The sequence below is a fragment of the Triticum dicoccoides genome, chromosome 5A (assembly GCF_002162155.2).
Source record: "Triticum dicoccoides isolate Atlit2015 ecotype Zavitan chromosome 5A, WEW_v2.0, whole genome shotgun sequence".
Lineage (NCBI taxonomy): Eukaryota > Viridiplantae > Streptophyta > Magnoliopsida > Poales > Poaceae > Triticum > Triticum dicoccoides.
Genome location: NC_041388.1, coordinates 46130554 through 46143795, shown reverse-complemented (window position 1 = coordinate 46143795; position 13242 = coordinate 46130554).

Below are 13242 nucleotides of genomic sequence, written 5' to 3'. Positions count from 1 at the left end.
CAGCCTTGGATCAATTCTCGAAGGAAAAAAAATTAGGAGGGCTTACATTAGATTTTTTTAGCATTTGCCTCCCCCGCCAAACAATGATGATTTGTGTTTCGCCCTCTAGTGATTTTCGGCTAGCTCCGCCACTGCCCACAACCTGAAAGGGCCGATGCCACCCTTGACGTCCGCCCCCGGCGCCGCGCACAGGGTCTGCACGTCAGTCGCTCGCCGCACCGGGTCGAAGGTCTAAGTTCGCTCCACATACCACATGCTCGTAGATACAAAGAGGCGCCGAAATGCTTGGTTGGAGGAGCAAGCAAGGCCATCTAATCGGGGTGAAGAAAATGGCGGAACTTGTGGAAAGTGGATGTTCTCTCAAAGTTGCATATGTTGCTGTGGAGATTAGCCCATGTATCACTTCCTTCGGAGGACGTACGCCTCGCCAGCACGCACAAGAATTCATGCTCGTTGTGTGGAGCTGAAGATTCCTGGTGACACTCCCTTGTTGAGTGTTCTTTGGCGCACTACGTTTGGGATTTGTCTGAGGAGGAACTTTTGGAGCATATGACGATGACCACCGAGGTAAATCCTAAGGTGTGGCTTTTCACCATGTTTGGTACTCTCCCGCATGCACATCTTAGTTGCATGGTGGTCATGCTTTGGGCGATATGGACGATGAGGCCGGGAGTAATCCATGAGGGCATTTTTCAGAGCCCTTTTTCCACACATGAGTTTGTCAACCGATATATAAGGGAGCTAGCTGGACTAATTGGAGTCTACCAAACTATGGAGGGCTTTTGTTTCGGCCCAACACCCTAGCTCTAGTTTATGTTGACAATGCTGTTTATCTTGGATCATCGGCTTTGGTTCTACTGGGAGTGAAGGATCCGGGCACTTTGGAGGCGTTGGTTTGTTGTGAGGGTCTTGCCCTGGCCATGAACCGTTATATTCAGAATGTGCATGTAGCCTCGGATTGTCTTAAAGTTGTCAACCACATTGCAGCAAGGACGAGAGGGAAATATGAAGCTCTCACCAAGGTAATTTCATCTCTTAGATCTTCTTTGACCCTCTATAACTTTTTTTTGCGGAAAAAAAAGAGGCTCTATAACTTTGTCCATGAGAAAAGAGGCTCTAATTATCCTCTCTGTTCCAAAATGAGTGACGTCTTATTTTGAAACGGAGGGAGTATGAAGTCCACAACCTAGCTAAGTTTGCATCATCTTCAGATCAAGGTAGACACACGTGTCTTGGTCAACCATATGATCCAATTTGTATTCCCTCTTGATCATTAATCAATAAAGCCTAGAGTGTTGTGCTAAAAAAAGAAAGATAAGCCAACACGGTTGGCGACTAAAAGTAACTACCATACGAAAATAGACCAGATGTATAATGCAAAAAACTTCACGAGCACCTGTTTATTTCTAAGAGTTCAATGTTAATTTGACGATGGCCGTTCAAAACAACACAACATATTTCCATTCCACATGTTGAGTTCTCCATGTATAATTTACCTAAAGATGGATCAAGATACTAAGCAAGCATGATCAGCAGGGACAAACAATTAAGCGCACACCAGTTGCTTGTGGACGGCGAAATAATTTGGAGGCTACAAAAAAGTTTCTGCCTCCAGATCACATCATCACAGCCAACACGCCAAAAAGAACAACTGGCCACACATACCATGATACCACCCTCTAAAAACAAATGCCAGGTACACCTTTTTGTATGCAAACTACTAGAAGACCTGTGTCCACCATAGCGTAGAGCACCTTCCATGGAGCATCAATGGCAGCTCGGCACCAAAATACCATCCCATCTCACTCACATGCACATGGACCATGATTGACTTGTACTATGTCATTGCCCACTACGACGCTTAGGGGGTAAAAGCTAGCGTTTGGGAAACTGCATGATGCCCAGTAAGGGTGTGGCTATCGCATATATATATATATATATATATAAGGGTACACAAAGTGTACAAATACAAGATACAGGATATACACAGAAGCTATGTATATACGTTATCTAATACCCTCCCTCAATCTTAACTGTGACCTGAAGTACAAAGCAAGTTAAGATTGCGCCTACAACCTTCAAACTAAGGTTGTAGAAGTGGCTTTGTGAAGATGTCAGCAAGTTGATCTTTGAAGGAGATGAACTTGATATGAAGAAGCTTCTGTGCAACATGTTCCCTCATAAAGTGATAGTCAACTTCGATGTGCTTGATACAAGCATGAAAAACTAGATTAGATGAAAGATACGTCGCACACTCGCACCAATATTATCACACCAAAGAACCGGTGGCTGCTCTTGAGAGACTCCCAACTCTCTCAACAGAGACTGTACCCAAATGAGCTCAGCCGTAGCATTGGCAACCGCCTTGTACTCTGCTTCAGTGCTAATCCGAGATACTCTGGCCTGCTTGCGCACACTCCAGGCGATCAAGTTGCGACCAAAGAAGACAACATAGCCCCCCGTTGATCGTTGGTCATCCAGACTCCCAACCCAATCTGCATCAGAGAATGCCGAGAGAGCACTCGAGGAGGTAGACCGAAGATGCAAGCCATAGGAGACAGTATGAGCGAGATAATGCAGTATACGCTTCACAGTTGACTAGTGTGAAGTCCGAGAAGCATGAAGATATTGGCACACACGGTTTACCGCATAGGAGATGTCCGGCCGTGTGATAGTCAAGTACTACAAGCCACCAACAATACTGCGGTACTCTGTAGCATCATCTAAAGGAAGCAAGACACCATCCAGGGCTGATAACCGATCAGCCGCAGACATAGGGGTGGTAGCATGCTTGCATTGCAACATACCGGTAGGTCGCAGCAAGTCCAAGTAATACTTATGCTGAGTGAGAGTCAGGCTAGCAGGGGACCGTGAAACCTCCAGACCAAGGAAGTAGTGGAGAGCACCCACATCCTTGACAGCAAAATGACCACTCAGAGCAGACAGTTGACGATCAACGACAATCACTAAGGAGCTGGTAAGAATAATGTCATCAACATAAACCAGTAGGTACATAGTAACCTCAGGACGATGGAACAGGAACATAGACGTGTCAGCAGTGAATGGAGGAGATCCAAGACGTCGAAGAACTGAGTCAAGTCGGGCATGCCATGCACGAGGAGCCTTCTTAACTCCATAAAGCACCTTAACAAGATGACACAAATGATGTGGACGAGTGGAATCAACAAAACCTAGAGGTTGCCGCATGTAAACCTCTTCCTCCAAGACCCCATGGATAAAAGCATTTTGAACATCAAGCTGACATAGAGACCACCCTTTGGCAACAACCAGGGACAGAAGCAGATGAATGGTGGTAGGTTTGACAACTGGACTGAATTAGGTATCCTCATAATCAAGACCATACCATTGTTTAAACCCTTTGGCCACCAACCGCACCTTATATCGCTCAATAGAACCATCAGCATGCTTCTTTACCTTAAAACACCCACTTGAAGTTAATGATGTTGACACCGGACACAGGAGGAACCAAGCGCCAAGTATCGTTCCTCTTTAGTATAGTGTCTGAAACTCCTGCTCCATGGCACTGCACCAATGAGGAATCGGAAGAGCCGCCTGAAAATGCCGAGGCTCAGCAGGACCCGTCGTCGCCACCAAGGATTTTTGGTCCCCTCGCCTCCAGCTGACATCTTGGCATCATTGTGTTTTGTAAGAATAAATTGCTCATGTTTTTGACGGTGCCATGAGATTAGAGAGTTTTCAGTCCACATAGATCTGATTATTTGGATCTGATGAGTTTATGTTGGTGCGTCAAACTTCTTTTTTCGGTTTGATTCTTTGTAGAGGTGTAATCTTTCATCGACACCATGGTGAAGATATTGTGATTCGACGACATGCACTTCTAGGGGATCATCCCCGGACCAATTATGTTCGTCGATCAAAGACTTCCCATCTTTTTAGATGGGCGACTAAATGCGCTTTTAAAAACCATTATTCATAATATTCGTGCGGGTGAAAGAGCGACAACATCGTTTCTCTAGTCTAATTGCAGCCTCTTTACTGAAGTCTTTGGAGTATTTCTTCTAGCAGAGATCAATAACACGAAGAAGGTGTTTACAAGAGATTTCGTTGTAATTCTTAGTCATAGGAGTTACTTGTATTTTTTAATCTTAAATCCAAATCAATGTATCTGTAGTTTATGAGTACAAATAAAATTGCAGGTGTTTCTCCAAAAAAAGCTTAACCATATAGGTTTTTAGGGTAAAACTAGGGAATTTATTCAAGGTTCAAAGCCGGAGCGATACAAGCAATGTCTGGCAAGGTCCCTAGCCACAAACGGCGACCAGAGGGAAACGCTGAAGCCGCCTTAGCAATGGCGTGAGCTTCCAAGTTTGCTTCCCTGCACTCATAACGAAAACTAATGTTTACAAAGTCATTCATAGACTCCTTTATTTCATCTATAACCAAAGAATATGAAGATAGTGTCCTCCCATGGATATCCGTCACTACCTGCATGCAATCTGAGGCTATGATCGCATGTGTGACGTTTAAGTCTCGCGCCAGAGCAAGAGCCTCGCTGCATGCATGTGCTTCAAGACTTGTTGGATCAACCAGGCCTGCAAACGTGACTGCTGACGCGCCCAAATATTTGCCATCTCTGTCCCTGCATATCGCTGCAGACGCCCCTGTCTTGCCATTGCGGGATATGGCCCCATCAACATTAATTTTTACTGCATTGGCGCCCGGTGCGATCCACTTATGAACTCGCTGCACAAGAGCTCTAGTATTGGATGCTGGCTTCAAAGCTGTGGCTATATTCAGATCCTCCAGATAGCGGTTTATAAAACACATAGTGGACATAGGGCTTTGATATTCATCATCATGTATGGCTCTTCTCCTCGCCCACCAAATAGCCCACATTGATATAAGAACCTTTGCTAGATCATTCTGGTTCATTGTTTCAAACAACCAGAAAAGCCACAACCTTGCGTCTTCCGACCGATTGGATAGCAAGACCTCGACAATCTCCTTGTCTCCCAAAGCCCACACGCACCACGCCATCCGGCACTCGAAAAGGGAGTGCCTCCAAGAGTCAGACTCCGCACCGCATAAGGAGCACGCCGGAGTGGTTGCCATATTCCACTGGTGCCGCGTTGCTCTTGTAGGTAAGGACATATGTGAAAGTCGCCAAACAAAAACACTTACCTTGGACGGGACCTTTGTCTTCCAAAGGAGCGACCAAGACTTCTTCTCCCGTATCAAGTTAGAGTGTCCCGCCCTATGCTCCAACCAGTCCTCTCTTTGGTGTTTGATACCACTAATCATCCTGTATGCCGATCGAACGGAGAAGGAGCCCCTCCGCTCATACTGCCATGCCCAAAAGTCTGGTTGCACCCTTGTACTCAAAGGAATGTTTAAGATCGCGTCCCCATCAGGCGCAATGAAGTATCACAGGATCAATCAGCTCGGAGACCATTTGTGGTGGGTTTGGTGTGATAGGGCAGATTGGTCTGAGCTTATAGTCCCGTGGTAGCCAATTGTCGTTCCAAATATTTGTTTCTGCACCTGTCCCAATTCTCCTTATTATTCCTAGTTCCATAATATCTCTCCCTTCCAGTAAAGACCTCCAAACTTGGGACGGGTGAGCCCCTAGAGTTGCTTGCAGAATGTCCGTGTTGGGATAGTATCTGGCCTTTAAAACCCTTGCACTTAGGGTGTCCGGCTCCTGAAGCAATCTCCACACTTGCCTTGCCAGCAAAGCAAGATTAAAAAGTTCAATGTCCCGGAACCCCATCCCCCCCATGTGCTTTGGCTTGCACATAGTTCTCCAGGATACCCACGCCGGCTTCCTCTGGCCTCCCTTGCTACCCCACCAAAAATTCCGGAGTAGCCCATTGATATGTTCACACAGCCCGCGAGGCAGTTTGAAACATGTCATAGAATAGGTTGGAATGGACTGGGCAACTGATTTTATCAGTACCTCCTTCCCACCCGCAGACAGACACTTTTCCATCCAACCCTGGATATGCTTCCAAATTCTATCTTTCAAGTATTTAAAACATCCCTCTTTTGCTTTCCCAACATCAGTTGGTAGACCCAAATATTTTCCCGACAAAGCCTCATTGTGCACATCAAGTAGATTTTTAAGTTCCAATCTAACTTGCTCCGGGACCCCATTGCTAAAATAAATAGAGGATTTGTCAGTGTTTATGCGTTGTTCGGACGCATTACAATAAATTTTCAGAATGCCCCTTACCCTTCCAGCTGTGTCACTCATGGCATCAAAGAACAAGAGACTATCATCCGTGAACAGTAGGTGATTTACAGAAGGAGCCATGGGAGCAACCTGGATGCCTCCCACTCCATTGTCCTGCGCTTTAAGTACACAAGAAAGCCCTTCTATTGCAAGCAGAAATAAATAGGGAGAGATCGGATCTCCTTGTCATAGTCCTCTAGATGGTGTAAACTCCTCCATACTGCCTCCATTAAAGAGAACTGAAAATGAAACAGAAGAGATGCACCTCATAACAGTGTCAGTAAAGCGAGGGCTGATTCCCAACTTGAGCATCACTTCCTTCAAATAAGCCCACTCTAATATGTCATATGCCTTCATCATGTCTAACTTAAGTGCACAATATCTATTGCCCTTAACTCTCCTTGTTTTCATATAGTGCAAGCACTCATGCGCCGTAATGAAGTTATCCGTGATTAGTCGACCAGGGACAAACGCGTACGGCTCCACATAAATTACCTCGGGGAGAATGGATTTCAGCCTGTTTGCTAAGACCTTCGATGCTATCTTGTAGATCACATTGCAAAGGCTTATAGGCCGAAACTGTCCTAACAATTTTCGACTTGCTATCTTGGGAATAAGAATGATGAACATGCGGTTTATATCCTCCAGTGGGTCATCTCCATTGAGCAATCTAATGATCATACTTGTCACCTCCTCTCCACAAATCTCCCAATGCCTCTGAAGAAAGTGTACAGGAAAACCATCCGGCCCCGGTGCTTTTGTTGGGAACATTTGAAATAAAGCATTTTTAACTTCTTCATTGGTGTAAGGAGCATTAAGACGAACATTCATATCCGCGTCAACTCGAGCCGGTATGTGAGAGAGAACCTCTTCCATCCCAATAGTTCCCTCTAAAGTGTACAAGTTTTCATAAAAGTTGCTAGCCGTACTAGCAACTCTCTGGGATCATTGCAAACTGTACCATCTTGACGATGTAATTCTGTTATTGCATTTTTTGCTCTTCTCGCACTTGCTTTTTTCTAGAAATATTGGGTGTTGTTGTCTCCTTGAGAAAGCCACTTGAGTCGAGATCGTTGCCTCATCATGATTTCTTCTCTGTACGAGAGTTCTACAATCCTGTCCTAGACTCTTTTCTCTACTGCACCCGGTCCAACCCTCAAAGGGTCAGCTCTAAGCTCAGCTAATTGTTGACGCAGCTCCTGTCGTGGTTCTAAGTCTGACAGTAGAATGGGGGGGTAGGAATGTAGAGGCAAGATCCTAGCTATGGAGGAGTTGTACACGCGAGTTTTACGGGTTCAGGCCCTTCTCGGAGGAAGTAACAACCCTACGTCTCAGAGCCCGGAGGCGGTCGACTGGATATATGCGTGTGAGTTACAAGGGGTGCGAACCCTTGTCCTAGAGGAGGGGGGTGGCTTATATAGAGTGCGCCAGGACCCCAGCTCCCCTCCGTTACACAGGATTCAATGTTCATAAAGGATGAGCATTACTGGTAGCTTCCAAAGTAAAGTGGTATAAATGATTATTAAAGCTATGACTTAAATCCCGACCGTTGCGGAGTGAGTGGCTTCACATCTTCTGGTGGTCGAGTGGTTGTTCGTATGGTCGAGTGTCTTCAAGAATATCGAGTGGAACATAGCTTTTGGGTCGAGTGGATGATGATTTCTCTTCGACTGCTTCTGGTTCTTTTAGAGATGTCCTTGGGGAGGGTATATCTTGGACAGATCCATGACCCTACCCTAGGTACATAGCTTCTTCATTAGCCCCCGAATGGATCAGGGTTTGAGTGGGGAAGGAGTTGAGAACACTTCCAACTCATTCTTCGTGTTGTGAGTATAACTTGTTCTGGAGCCATGAACTGAGGAGACAACATCAACTTCTTTTTCAGTCGCCTTGGTCCATTCTTGGTTTTTGTCGAGTGAATTTTCACGGTAGAATTCCGAATGATAATGCGGAGGATGTTTTCAGTCTGACAAGCTGCTCTGCTCTCTGCGGATTTTGCGGGATTTGAATTTTGGGAAGCGCGCCGAACGGGTGAGGCCGTGGTAATCGGGACGGATTAGGCAGGTTGCCTCGATCTCCGCACCACCTTTTTCGCCACGTATTGCGTGCACGACTGTTGCGGGATTTGTTTAGATCGTCTAGGCCTACCAGTCAGTCACTCGGGGAATGACCTTATAAAAGGTACCAGACTGGGTCTTCGCACCGCGCGCTCCCATTCTCTTTCTTCTTCCTCAGACCTCTCCACCGCGCACGCTTCCGCTCTCTGCGTCGAAACCTCGCTCGAACTCAATCCGCCGCCATGGGAAAAGAGAAGACGGTGGCGCTGGAGCGCGCGAAGAAGGCGACCGCGAAGGCGAAGGGCAAGAGGACCAGTCGGGGCAGATCCTCGTCAAGATCCGGCCTGCCGCCGGGCTGGATCCAGGGCGATTGGATCCGCTCGACGATCAGCCAGGACGACCTCGATGACCTGGTGGAGGGGGGACTGATCCCCCACAAATCGGCGTGGCTCCCGGGGAATGAGACCGAGCCGCAACCGCGGGAGGGTGAGTGCGTTCTCTTCGCCACCCACGTCGATCGCGGGTTTTCTCTGCCTCCCCATCCTTTCTTTCGTGGCTTTCTGAACTTCTTCGGGGCTCAACTTCACCACTTCACTCCAAACACCATAGTTTATCTGGCTGCCTTTGTGTCAATGTGTGAAAATTTCTTGGGCTGTCGACCGCACTGGGGTCTCTTCAAACACATCTTCACCTGCCGCTCCCAGTCGGTCAAAAGGCAAATCCGAGTGATGAGAGGACGCACGTGATTCAGATGTGCGGGGGTCTGGGGATCCAGATGAGGAACAAGAGCACCTTCCCAGCGATGATCCTTCCCGACTCGGTCCGGAGCTGGCAGTCGACTTGGTTTTACTGTAAGGACAAACCGACTCCGGGCCAGTCGACTGGACTTCCTCCCTTTTCCCTAGCTCGAGTGGAGAAGCCCTCCTCCTTGAAGGTGGTCCCATAAGAGAAGGCGCAGGTCAAGGTGTTGGTCGAGCGGGTTGTCCAACTTGTCCGCGACGGGGTGACTGGGATGGACCTGCTGGAGGTCTTTCTCAGTCGATGCATCCAACCGCTTCAGGCCCGTGACCATCCAATGTGGATATACTCGGGGCTTGAGGACTCCACTCGGATCCACCCGGAGGACGTCAGCGAAGACACCTTGGAGAAGTGGCTGAAGGGAATCACCAGCAACAAACACAATCCCCGGGGGTCTAGGAGGGTGATTCCATTCGACCACTCGCGCCAGCCGGAACAGGTATGACTCTGCTTTGTCGAGTATCTTCTTGATTCTTTGTGTGACACCTTGTTGATGGTCGACTGAATTTCTTTCGATCGTTGTCCTTTCAGGACCTCGTTGACATGTACTCGATGCCCAATGGAGTGCAGGGGCAAGACGTCGAGGAAGGAGCAAGCGGGGGCGAGAGCGGCGAGTTGCACTCGGATGCCGAGGAGGACGAGGAGAGCGACGACTCGACTGATGACGAAGAGGTCGACTCGCCTCCTCGCAGAGAGAGGAGATCCAAGCACGCTCATGACCTGGCGAGCACCCCGGACCTGGCGACCGCGCCGACTGGGCAGTCTTCGAAGCGCCCCCGGACGTCTTCCCTAGCGCCAATTGAGAAGGCTCCGAAGCAGCCCAAGGTTGTGCCGCCTCCAGCGCCAAAAGCACAAAAATCCACCTCCTCCAAACTGCCAAAGGCTTTGCCCAGGATCAAAGTGACCATCCCTACCATCTCCGGGTAATCATCTGACTTGTTCATTTTGTCGACTCGAGCAACAAAATGTAACGACTGGGTGCGGGCCTTTGCAGTGCTGCTACATCAAGAACCTCTTCTTACCAGTACCGGGACGAGGAGATGGAAGATGCAGTCACCTCCAACCCAGGTAAAAACTCTTATGATCTTGCTCTTGACTACTCGGTCAATTGAATTCTAGCGGTTCACTTTGGGGTCGACTAATCTTCTCCGCAGCTCCACCCAACGTCATCGATCTCCCAGATGACGATGAAGATGTGGCTCCTAGGCCCAAGAAGAATAAAAAGGTGGCGGTTGGTAAGGCGTCTCAACAGGGACAAATGACAACACCAAACGTCTATCAATCTGAAGACGCGGGCGGGGCCTCTGTAACCTTCGCTGTACCCTTGTCTAGTGAGTGCCCCGCACCGTCGATTGTACCGGTGATTCCTTCAGTCGTCCCATCTCACGCCTCGGAGGTCCAAGCTGCTGCACCTGGGTCGTCTGCCCTCTTCTTCACCAGCTACCCTTTCCCGGAAAACCAGTCGGATGCGGCTGCGGAAGCCATCCGCCAGGCTAACATGATGATTGAGCGGATGAAGACGGTGCACGAGAATAGCTAGGCCGCTTACGACACCAGCGCTGCTCTCCGGGCCAATGTCCAGGTAAGTAAACTTTCAACCGATCTTGTTCTATCAGGATATGCTACCCAAAAAATTTTCTTCTATACAATCTCATGTTGTCTATGTCGAATCTGTACACCCGCTGGGTGTTTTGTCATCTTTGGTGTTTGCGCTCTTCCACTCGGTCTGGGCGAGTAGGATCTGAACCGGTGGGGGCACGCTAAGTGCACCCACTGGGTGTAGTCCCCGAGATTGCAGTCGACTGCTGGCAGTCGACTGGGGTCTGAGTTCTTTTTCCTTTCTTTTCTTCCACTCGACCCGGGCGGACCGGTCGAATGGGATCTGAACCAGTGGGGGCACGTCAAGTGCACCCACTGGGTGTAGTCCCCGAGACCGCGGTCGACTGCTGGCAGTCGGCCGGGGTCTGAATAGTTTTTTTACTCGACCCGGGCGGACCGGTCGAGTGGGGTATGGATCAGCAGGGGCACGCCAAGTGCACCCACTGGGTGTAGTTCTCGAGATCATAGTCGACTGCGTGCAGTCGGCTGGGGTCTTAAGTGACCTCTTTAGGTTTTATCCACTCGGAAGTGAACAACCTTTAATCTTGTCGATTGACACATCTTTTGCCTTCTGCAGAAGTCTTGTACTCTCATTTCCAAGTTTGCTGAACTTGAGGAGAAGCAGAGGCAACTCAACCTCGACTTGGAATTGGCCCAGCAGAATCTGAAGAAAGCTCAAGATGAAGCTGCTGGTATGGAAGGTAATTGCCTGTCGACTGTCTTTCAATATATTTCTTTGATCTCTTGTTTGATTCGATTGCTTCTTTTGTAGAGAAAATGAAGTTGGCTCTGGAGAAGAAGGACTCGAACCTCGCCGCCGCGCAGAAAGAAGCCCAAGATAAAACTGCCCTTGCAGACCAGAAGCTGGCTTCAGTCGGAGTGCTGGAAGGGGAGGTGAACAAACTGAAGTCCTGCCTCAATGAGTCCAACCGAGAAGTGAGTCGTCTGAAGAAGGATAAAATTGTCCTGAATGAAAAGCTGGAGTCTGCGGTCCATAAGAGGAATGACACGGAAGCTTATCTGAGAACTCTCCCCAAGAAGCTCTATCTGATGCTGGAAGGTACTCCTTTCAACCCGATTGTGTTGATGCTTGCAAACGAACCCTGTCCGGTCGACTCACTAATTTTTTGACTGCAGAATTCTGCCAAGACTTTGACGAGGAAACTGGAAAGGTCGAGACGGGTCTGGACCCTATCGCTTCTCCAGTTTGCGACGAAACTACAATGAATGTGCTCCGACTAGGGTCTCGTGTCGCCTGTGTCACAAGCTACCTCGCGCGTCTGAAGGAAGCAATCCCACGAGTCGACTCATTGCTCTGGCCAAGGGCGACGCTTCAAAATGACCTGGAATCCCTGATGGCTCGACTCAACGAGATCCCTGACTGGGTGCAAGAATGGAAGAAGTCCTCTGCCCGGTGTGGTGCTGACGTGGCGCTGTCCTTGGTGCGAGTCCACTGCAAGGAAGCTCGTGAAGACAAGCTGGCGGCGATCAAGGTCGCTAACACCAAAAAGCATGACTTCTAGTCCTTCATGGAGACTTTCATCGCTGCTGCCACTCGGATCGCGGATGGGATCGACTTGGATGGATTCGTCGAGCCTGCCAGCCCTCCTCCTGCCGAGTGAACAAACTTATGAGACTTGAATCTGCCTTAAATTTGCCTTGGAATGCCGAGTGATTGCTGTAACCGTTAAAGTCCTTCGGGCTTGATGCTCGAATACTTTTGGTTTGCTGCTTGTAACTTTAGGATTTATCCGAATTTGGTTTATTTCCGAATATGCTTGCGTTTTGCCTTCAAGTGGACTTTGTTCTCTGCTCGGAATAGTCTTTGCGCTGGAGATGCAGCTCTGAGGTGGCGACTCCAGTCGACCTGCGCTTCATCGTCCTTGTGGATAGGGATGGAGCGCACATTGTACTTGTGGCATAGTCCCGAAGGAGAAGGTTGCAGTCGACCTGCACCTCGTCGTCCTTGCGGATAGGGATGGAACACACATTGTACTCGTGTCGTAGATCCGAAGGAGAAGGTTGCAGTCGACCTGCACCTCGTCATCCTTGCGGATAGGGATGGAGCGCACATTGTACTTGTGGCGTAGCTCCGAAGGAGAAGGTTGCAGTCGACCTGCACCTCGTCGTCTTGCAGATAGGGATGGAGCGCACATTATACTTGTGGCGTAGCTCCGAAGGAGAAGGTTGCAGTCGACCTGCACCTCGTCGTCCTTGCGGATAGGGATGGAGCGCACGTTGTACTTGTGGCGTAGCTCCGAAGGAGAAGGTTGCAGTCGACCTGCACCTCGTCATCCTTGCGCATAGGGATGGAGCGCACGTTGTACTTGTGGTGTAGCTCCGAACTTAGGCGAGTAATAGACTGCAGCTAAGCCTCCGAGTGGGAGGGTTGCTCTCCACTCGGTAGGATTTTTTAAACTTAGGTGAGTACTGGACTGTAGCTAAGCCCCCGAGTGGGAGGGTTGCTCTCCACTCGATAGGATTTTACAAACTTAGGCGAGTACTGGACTGCAGCTAAGCCTCCGAGTGGGAGAACTTAGGCGAGTACTAGACTGCAGCTAAGCCCCCGAGTGG